The 9294-nt window shown below is 35.6% G+C and overlaps 1 pseudogene across 1 annotated transcript; it reads right to left on the bottom strand.

Moving 5' to 3' along the window:
- Positions 1–2143: 2143 nt before the first annotated feature.
- On the bottom strand, positions 2144–8144 carry LOC143606793 (protein ACTIVITY OF BC1 COMPLEX KINASE 3, chloroplastic-like; annotated as a pseudogene). Its single transcript, XR_013148814.1, has 6 exons — positions 7800–8144; positions 6176–6403; positions 5273–5608; positions 3904–4645; positions 2606–2969; positions 2144–2529 (listed from the first exon to the last, which is right to left on the bottom strand). The product of XR_013148814.1 is annotated as a protein ACTIVITY OF BC1 COMPLEX KINASE 3, chloroplastic-like (transcript).
- Positions 8145–9294: the final 1150 nt, after the last annotated feature.

Below are 9294 nucleotides of genomic sequence, written 5' to 3'. Positions count from 1 at the left end.
TTATTAATTTATCCGTACCATTAATCCTAACTAAGCATCAACAAAATATGATACCTTAGATGATCATAATATGAAGAATGATAATTTTAGCCAACTGACCAAAAGTAAAAATATCAATTGTGAAACCACACCGATATCCGGTTTAAACTGTTTCATGGTTTTAAACCAAACCATAACCATGAACACTTATAAGTGTTATGTGATTAACATGGTTCGCGCTCAAACAACCGCTGCATCGCGCGGGCACACGACTAGTAGATTATATAATACTTAGCATGGTAGTACTGAGCTAAGTTACTACTACAATACAATACTACTTAGTACTAAGTTATCAATAATCTTAGTTACCAGTGACCATCAATTGTGCAGTACTAGCTGCTCACTGAAAATCATTTCTATGTAATGTTTTACCAACCACGCAAATCCAAAACCACTATCAAGTCAATCCTAGTGATGCACCTTGAGGTTTCATGGTGCTTAAAATCGTAATAGTATTGAACAAGTGTGCACTCCACGTATCCTAGCTCGTATCAGTGATTATTTAAATTTCTCTTGAGGTTTAAAAGAACCATTTATACCAAACTGATATTGATAGCATTAAAGTTATCAACATACTCTTCTCATTTGTTTGGCACTCCCAGTCCTCATCTATATGTTTATAAACATTTTTCTTTAATGTGTTACACACTAGCTCTACAAGACCCAACATTGGCATTGGACAACTTTCACTAGGCTATTCCTTTGCTACTTAGAAGTAAGATTCACCAATGGCAAAAACCATACAAAAAAAACTAATCAAAACTATAGAGATCAAAAACTCAAAATTTTATTTAATTTACACTTTTGAAAAATAAAAACTTAATCCCAAAAATATCATCATTTTTCTGTTATTTAACTTTTTATGTAGCAACATGAATTATCCTTTTAACAATTTAAGGACAAGAGGTGTTATGTTTATTAAAGTTGTTTAAACATGTGGATTAAGTTATTTTTATGGAAACTAACACTTTAATGGCTTTCGAGTTTCGACAAACAAAAGCAACAAATACTACCATGAAAACATAAAAAATAAACGCAAGTATATGGCCCTTTTTTTTCTCTTTTAGGGGGCGTTTGGGATTGCTTATTTTCACCAACTTATAACTTATAAATTTTTTAAAAGGAGTTAAAATAAGGAATCCCAAACACCCCCCTTAGAACGACAAAACATGAATATATAACTTAGATAAGAAATCATTTATGAAAGTTCTTCGTGAAATGGAGACACGATAATCCATCAACAACCATAGTTGAATCGAACCTCTTAACATATGAGGGAAATGAGAAAACATGTAATTCCAACATGTAACATTCATAATCCGTAGCTTGTTTGATTTATCTCAATTCCTCATCAATCCTTTTAATCTTTTCAAGCATTTTACTTAAAAATATACGCTATAAACACATTATCAAAGCAAAATAATTACATTGAGGGTTAACCAAAAATCATTTTGAAAATGTTTTATAAAGTAATCAAGAATTTTAAGTTAAAATCACCATAAGCTTGCCATGATTTTAACCTAAAATTCAGTGAGTTAAAATCACTTATATTATATCAAGTTTGAAGTTTGAAAACATTTATGAAAGTATAATGTCGATAAAACAACTCTCAAAATTTCACTTTCGATAAAAATTCACCACGAGACCTTCCATAATCTTGTTTAGGGATACTTCTATGAATAATATATGAAAAACGAAGACTAGCAAGAAGCTAGCCGGAAAGAAGTACAACTACACGAGAGGGTTAGAAAGCCACTCAACCAACGAATGTTTTGACTTACTGTTTCTATTGACAAACAACAAAAACGAACAGTTAACAATAGAAATAAAACTTGTATCCTTCCGAATGTTGTTGGCCTAGAAGACACTATTATTTCTGAACCGCCACAGCACCCACCATGTCGTCATGACAATAGCCTTGACCAAACGTTTTTTAGCATACTTCAATTTTAATAAGTCAACACATGAGACAAGATGAATATGTGATTTTGAAGCTGTCAAACAAAAATCCAATCATCTAGCAATTGCACCCCTTGTATCATTCAATAATGATACACACCCAACTGCATATTAACTAGACGTTCCTGTAGTTAAAAGATAATCATGGGTATCATCTCTCATCGATACTATGTCGATATAATTCTTAACAGATGTAATGATTCAATATTCATGATCATAACAACAATGTAACATTGTCATTCGACCGGGTACACTTTGCTTGTATGAAAGGTTTACCTTTCACAAATGTCCGACTTTACAACCATCTTCTGTTACTTATATTATACACATTAAAGAATGCTATAATTATCGGACATTCAAACCATAATCCCAATTTAGTCATCTCATCAAATGTGCTATAAACTATAAAGACGATCCACGAGCCGTTGCAGGTGACCGCAGAACCTGTTGCAGCATACGTGCAGCCAAGCGTTGTGTAATCCCACCAAACACACGCCCTCCAAGAGTTCTCGCCTCCGGTTCTTGAAGCACCTGATGAAACAAACCCATTATATAAAAACTCGTTTGGTCCATAACAAAACCGGCCTGTGGGCCCACTTTAGCATACCTGTAGAATAGGTTGTAGGATAGCAGGATTGATATTATCTGAGGACCGTAAAAGACCCCCTATTCTTAAAACTTGGTCTCGAAGCTCCATCATGGTCTCGATTTTAACATCGGTCATGGGGGTGCCGATTCCGTTCGTGTTTGGAAGGAATGACTTTAACGGGCCTGGAATGGAATTGTATGTGTCAATCACGGTTCCAATTGTGATTGCTTCGGATACTCGAATAGCTTCTTTGATAACTAACGACCTCAGTTCTTCACCTTCTGGGTCCAGTAACAGTTTTAAAACGGGCTGTAAAGCGTCTTTCGCTGAGAAATCTCGGTCCTGTTTACCCTGCACGAGTAGGTTTTCAAGCCTATTCCACCTGTTTGGAAACCAAAACCAAGAACTTAATAACGGCCGAAAACAGGTCGATTTGGTTATGTTTTATATCAAACGGGTCAAGTTTAAGCAATAGCTGAAACGGGTCGATTTGGGTTATGTTTTATCTCAAACGGGCCAAATTTAAGTAATAGCAGAAATTGGTTGATCTGGGCATCTCAAAACAGGTCAAATATAAAATAATAGCTGAACATTGGTTGATTTGTGGTATGTTTTGTCTCAAATGGGTCAAATTTAACTAGAAGCTGAAAATGGCTCAAATTTAAGCAATAGTAAAAAGGGGTCGATTTGCGTTATGTTTTATCTCAAACAGGTCAAATTCAAATAAATTCAAATGACAGCTGAAAATGAAACGCGTCAATATGTTGAAAGTCTATTTGTAATGCATGCAAGTCCTTATAAGTCTTTTTAGTAATAGATTTAGATGGTACATAAAAGGGGCAATCTCATATATATTCTTCAAATATTTGTAATACCAGAATTACCCTTTTTTAACACCAAAATATCATATTTACCGGTTCCATATTAAATAAAAGAACAGCCTGTTCCATATTAAATAAAATTTTACTGAATAGACAAAATACATCATGCATAAATATGATATCCCCCCCCCAAGTATATATTCAGCGATAAATACTGTTCTGTTGTAAGTGGTTATATTTATTTATTGAAAAGTGAATAAATATGATATATTTAACGCTGTGAACAAGATATTATGAAATTTAGAAACATGCTAAAAATTTGAACTTTAAGAAGTATATATGTGAATTTAATCTTTATTGTTTTGTAAAATCAAAAACCCCTAAAAACAGTGAGAAAAACGCTTGGGGTCAACTCAAACCAACCCGGACCATTTTGATCCTTAAGAAAAACATCCCATTTTACACCAAACCATTTTTCCCATTCACCCAAAGTACCTGAACTTTCCATCCTTGAATAGTAACTCAATTAAAGCATCTCTCAAATACGGGTTCGGATCAGTGAGCAAGCGCTTAGCAAAATACGGGTATGAAGCAGCCAACACTTTAAAATTTGGGTCAGCATAAAGAGCCAAACCTTCAAGAACTGTAAGCGACCTCAATATCAACGCATAATAAGCAGGCACATTAAACGGATACTGATAAAGAACCGCACCAAGCCCATCCACAATCGTTTTAAAATTAAGCTCACTCACGGTTGAGTTTAACGCGTCATCAAAAAGTTTCTAAGAGCCGGCACAATCGGTGTCACGTCAACATCAGGTGATAAAAAATCTAATGCATAATAATCGCGAGCCATTGCTTCATAATCGCGGTTGACCATGTGAACCACGTGACCGATGATTGCAAATCTTGCTTCTTCAGGTGTCTCGCTCATCATTCCAAAATCAAGAAACGCGAGTTTGCCTTCGGGTGTGGCTAAAAGATTACCCGGGTGTGGGTCCGCGTGGAAATAACCGTATTCGAGTAACTGTCGAAGACTGCATTGGATACCTGTGTTGACCAAGTCTAAGACTTTTAACCCTTGACCGTCAATTATCGCTTGCTCGTTTAGTTTGACCCCGTCAACCCAATCCATTGTTAAAACTTTTGCACTTGTGTAATCCCAGTAAATGTCGGGAACGAGTACGTCTTCTTTATCGGCATATAGTTTTTTAAATCTTCTTGCATTTTGCCCCTCCTGCACACGCCTGTCAAAATTAACATTCAAACACACACGGACCCTATGTGTAGGCCTGTAAATGAAAGGAGTGTGTGCGTGTTTGTTCATTTAACTTTAACAGAACAAATGATAGGACACAAATAAAAACAAACGGAATTTCTTGTTTGTGTTCGTTTGTTAAGAAAATGGACATGTCAGTGTTAGTTTATGCTCACTCGTTAAGGTATAAAAGAACGGTTCATGAATGTAAACGAACGAAGGAACATAACTGAACATAGACAAACAAACATAACTGAGCTACAACCAATTAAAAGCAATGTGTTGGGCCTAAAATAATTTAAATCAATATATTAATGAATGTAAAAGAATTAACTAAAACGAACGTTCACGAACATTTATCTGGAAATTACCATTCTTTTAACCTAATTTGAGAAAAATTTAACCCCATCTCCCAAGATTATCTTTAATTTTCACAAGAATGTCATTTTTAGTCATTTATTTCTTCAAAAATCAGAATATTCAAACACTAAAGCAACTGATTATCTAACTATAGCGGTTTCCAAATAGCAAAATCACATAATACTAATCAAAAGTAAAACACAAATGAAACTGAGAGCATAAACAGTAATAATAAATAAAACTAACCTGAACATAATTAAGTTCTTGATAAACTCTTCTTGCAAACTCATCAACTAATGCAACAACATCACTGCTAATAAAATCAACATATTTGTTTATAAGGAAACCGAGACCACGAATAAGGTAGAAGTCCAGCCCAATTGCTTCCTCAATACCGGGCCTCTGGACCTTCACAGCAACAAGCTGGCCCGAATATTTGAGTTGGGCTTTGTAAACTTGGCCCAAACTGGCTGCAGCAATTGGAGATGATGATATTGATGAGTAAATGGAATCAAGTGAAAGCCCTAATTCTCTTTCAATACATGCAAATGCTTCTGCATCTGGAAATGTTGGTAAAGCATCCTGCATAATCATGTAAATAGTTTCAATTTCAAGAGGGCGTGCATGGGCCGGTTGGGTTCGGTTTTGGGCTAAAACCAAACCAAAAACTGAAATGTCGGTTTTTGAGTTATTGAAAACCATTTGGTTTCGGTTTCTTTTTTGGTTTTTGTTTTGGGTTGGGTTTCAGTTTTCTCAGTTTTTCCATTTGACCTTTAAAATCTTGGGCTGAAAAAAAAGTTGGACAAAAAGAATGAATTTGGGCCAAAATATTTTTTTTAATAGTCAATTGATTATTATAATTTTGGGTAATATACTCCGGTAAAACTATATATATAAAACTATTACAAATTACTAAAATTTAAATAAAAAACTAGAAGTTCTGTTCGGACTTGTTTTGGTTTTAGTTATACGCAAAACTGAAACCAAACAGAAAGTTTGGTTTTTATGAAAACATAAAACCAAACCGTTAGCTTTTTTGTTTTGGTTCAGTTATATCGGTTTCGGATCAGTGTTTTCGGTTTCATGTACACCCCTAGCATGCATTACTACTGATTTGTATGAACAGTTGATACTAATGATCTGTCATACCTGGAGCTCAGAGAGCTCCTCAAGAAACTCAGGTGGGCAAAGATCAGGTCTGGTTGAGAGTCCTTGACCGATTTTAACAAAAGTAGGACCTAATCGAGTAAAAGTGTTCCTTAATTCAATAGCCCTAGATCTTCTGTTCTGTTCCAGTTGACCTTGCAATTGATCTATCCATAGTTTCAATCCAAACGAACCTAATCCCACAAGGATCTGCAGAGTCCTCCGTAAAACCTGAATTCGATTTACAGCCACATCAGTATTTGAAAGGGGCAAAACCCAAACCGAGAGTCTTATTGGTTCAGAATTTCAATTATGCATATTAATTTCGTAGGATCAACTGAAACTTAACATTAATTTCATAAATTTTAATTATAATTAGCCAATTAAGTTAAATAAATCTTATTGGGGAAACTGAAAAGTTAATAAAACTATACTAAATTCAATGGCCTAAAAAAGTTTAAATAAATTCATTAACAAATGTAAAACAACAAACTTAAACAAACTACAGTTCATTAACATTTAACTAATACAAGAGGATTTTACTCCCATCTCACAAGATTATCTTTATTTTCCACAAAAATATCATTTTTAGTCATTTATTTCTTCAACATGTTCAAACACTAAAGTAACATATTATCTAATTAATCATCACGGTCTCAAATAGAAAAATCACATCTATCCTCTCTAATAAAAAGCTACAAGTTTTGCCACTTGTCACTCCCACATTAAACCTCACCATTTTTCACAAATTTATAATAGTAAAATAATATTTACCATTCTTAAAACTTATGCTTCAAAATTTGTTAATTAATATTTACTTCCTGTTTTTTTTCAAATATTTGATATTTATAATAATCTTTTAGTTTAAAGTTGTTTTAAAGACTATTGTACGACGACTGTGTATTAATAGCGTTTAATAGGTTTATTGTTTCTTGTATATCGATTATTTATTAAACATTGTATTTTCAAGAAATATCTGTATAATAGATGGGTCTCAAACTAGACTACTTATAAAAACACATGATCAAAATACTCCAATTAATGAAAACTGAAAGAGGACAACCTAAATTGAGAGTCCAGTTGGTTAGAATTCCAATTCTGTACACTAATTCCGTATAATCGAATCAAAATTACTCAATTAGTACATTAATTTCATAAATTTTAGTTATAATCAGCCAATTAAGTTAAATAGTTATAAAATTAGGGGAGCTGACCTTTAAGGGTGAAAACCTAAATTGATAGTCCAGCGAGTTCAAAGTTTCAATTTCGTATAATTGAATTAAAATAGTAGCATTAATAATTTCATAAATTTGAGCTACAAACTTATAAATAAGTTAAATAATATCGAATTGTGCAAAACCTGAATCGAGAGCCTGTTAGTTCAGAATTCCAACTGTGTACAACAATTTTGTATCAGCATACTAAAATCACTCAATTGGCAACATCAATTTCACAAATTTGACTTCCAATCAGCCAATTAGGTTAAATAATAATCAAATTGAGAGTCCAGTTGGTTCACAACTTCAATTATGTGCAAACAAACTAAAATCACTCAATTAGTAACATCAATTTGACTTCCAATCATCCAATTAGGTTAAATAATAATCAAATTGGAAAATAACCGAACCTTAAACGGACGTGAAGCGTATTTAAACTTAAGCAATTCCGGACTATAAACCGACGCGTTGACAGCACGCGCCAATGCCTTGGACTCCGCTTGAATATCATCAGCTCTGTTTCTAGACGACGGAACTACCAATGAAACACCACCGTTGGCTTCCGATACGACACCGTTTCTGTTATTATTAATGTTACTTTTAACCGGAGGCAAAGCCCTAGGTCTAGTTTCTTCAACCAGTGCGGCAAGTAAGGGCTTGGTTCGGCATATAAACGGCGTGGTGTTACGGAAGTAAACGGCGGGGTTTCCCGGAGCTGTGGTGGAGGCTGGGCTGAGGGGTATGGTGGTCATTGTTTTGTTTACGGTGGTGCTTGGTCCACCAATTAATAATAGTATAGAATTTTGTTGGATGAAATTGGAGGTTGGTTTTCATATGGGATACGTGTTTAATTACTGGTCAGTACTCAGGACCCATGCCTGTAGTTTTAAGTAATAATTTTCTTTAGTTTGAGTTGTGAAGAGGTATGTACCCGCCTTAACATCGAGCGGGGCGGGTCAACTCACAAGATATAGACAAGAGGCTTGAAATCAAGATATCATGAAGGCACAAAGCCAAAACCTTTGCGCACGGCGCATATCATATATGCTCACGCATCACATATGCTCACGCGTATCACATGCTCGCGCACCATATATGCTCACGCATATCACATCTGCGCGTGGCGCATATCGCATGCTCACGCATCATATATGCTCACACATATCACATCTGCGCGTGGCGCATATTACATATGCTTGCGCATATCACATCTGCGCGTGGCGCATATTACATATGCTTGCGCATATCACATCTGCGCATGAAACATCTGCGCGTGAGAATAAAGAGAAGACTTCGCGCATCCTCAGGATAGGCGCATATCACACGTGCACATAATCAACCTCGTCCTTATCCAAATCAGGATAAGGACAACCTTGATTGTGCTCGTCAGCAACCTTCCAGAAGGTATCCTTTAAGGAATAAGAATATGCTGATGTTGACAGCCAATGAAAGGTGGACAACTCAGCAAAACCCATGTGCTACCACGTGATTGCACATGGGTCAGGTGAAATACCTGGTTCAGAGAATAATCAATGAAAAAGCACCAGGTGTCCTAAGGACACGTGGCGCAAAGCAACAGGAGGAGGCCAAAAAGGCCCTAATGGGATCTGAGCCCAATCATTGGAAACCCTAACACTATAAATACCACACCACCTCCACAAGGGGAGGTAAGCAAGAAAATATATTCCAACTCCTTACTCACTCTCAGATTATTATTATCTTCTCCTACAATCTCTTATTCTCACACCGGAGGGTTACCCCAAAGAGGACCCCTCTGTCCCTTTCTGAGGGGTAAGTTCACGGTGCTGCTCGTTTTGTAGGTGGAAGAACTCATACTCCGGAGAACCATCGGTGAAATAGCATACTCATACCCGAGGAAAGTTGATCGTCTACCAGTGAGCCGAT

This window comes from Bidens hawaiensis, unplaced genomic scaffold (assembly GCF_021521415.1).
Source record: "Bidens hawaiensis isolate Kalapana, Puna unplaced genomic scaffold, B.hawaiensis_p1.1 tig00077202_1, whole genome shotgun sequence".
In the NCBI taxonomy this organism is placed as follows: domain Eukaryota; kingdom Viridiplantae; phylum Streptophyta; class Magnoliopsida; order Asterales; family Asteraceae; genus Bidens; species Bidens hawaiensis.
This window is presented reverse-complemented; position numbering and strand designations above follow the sequence as displayed.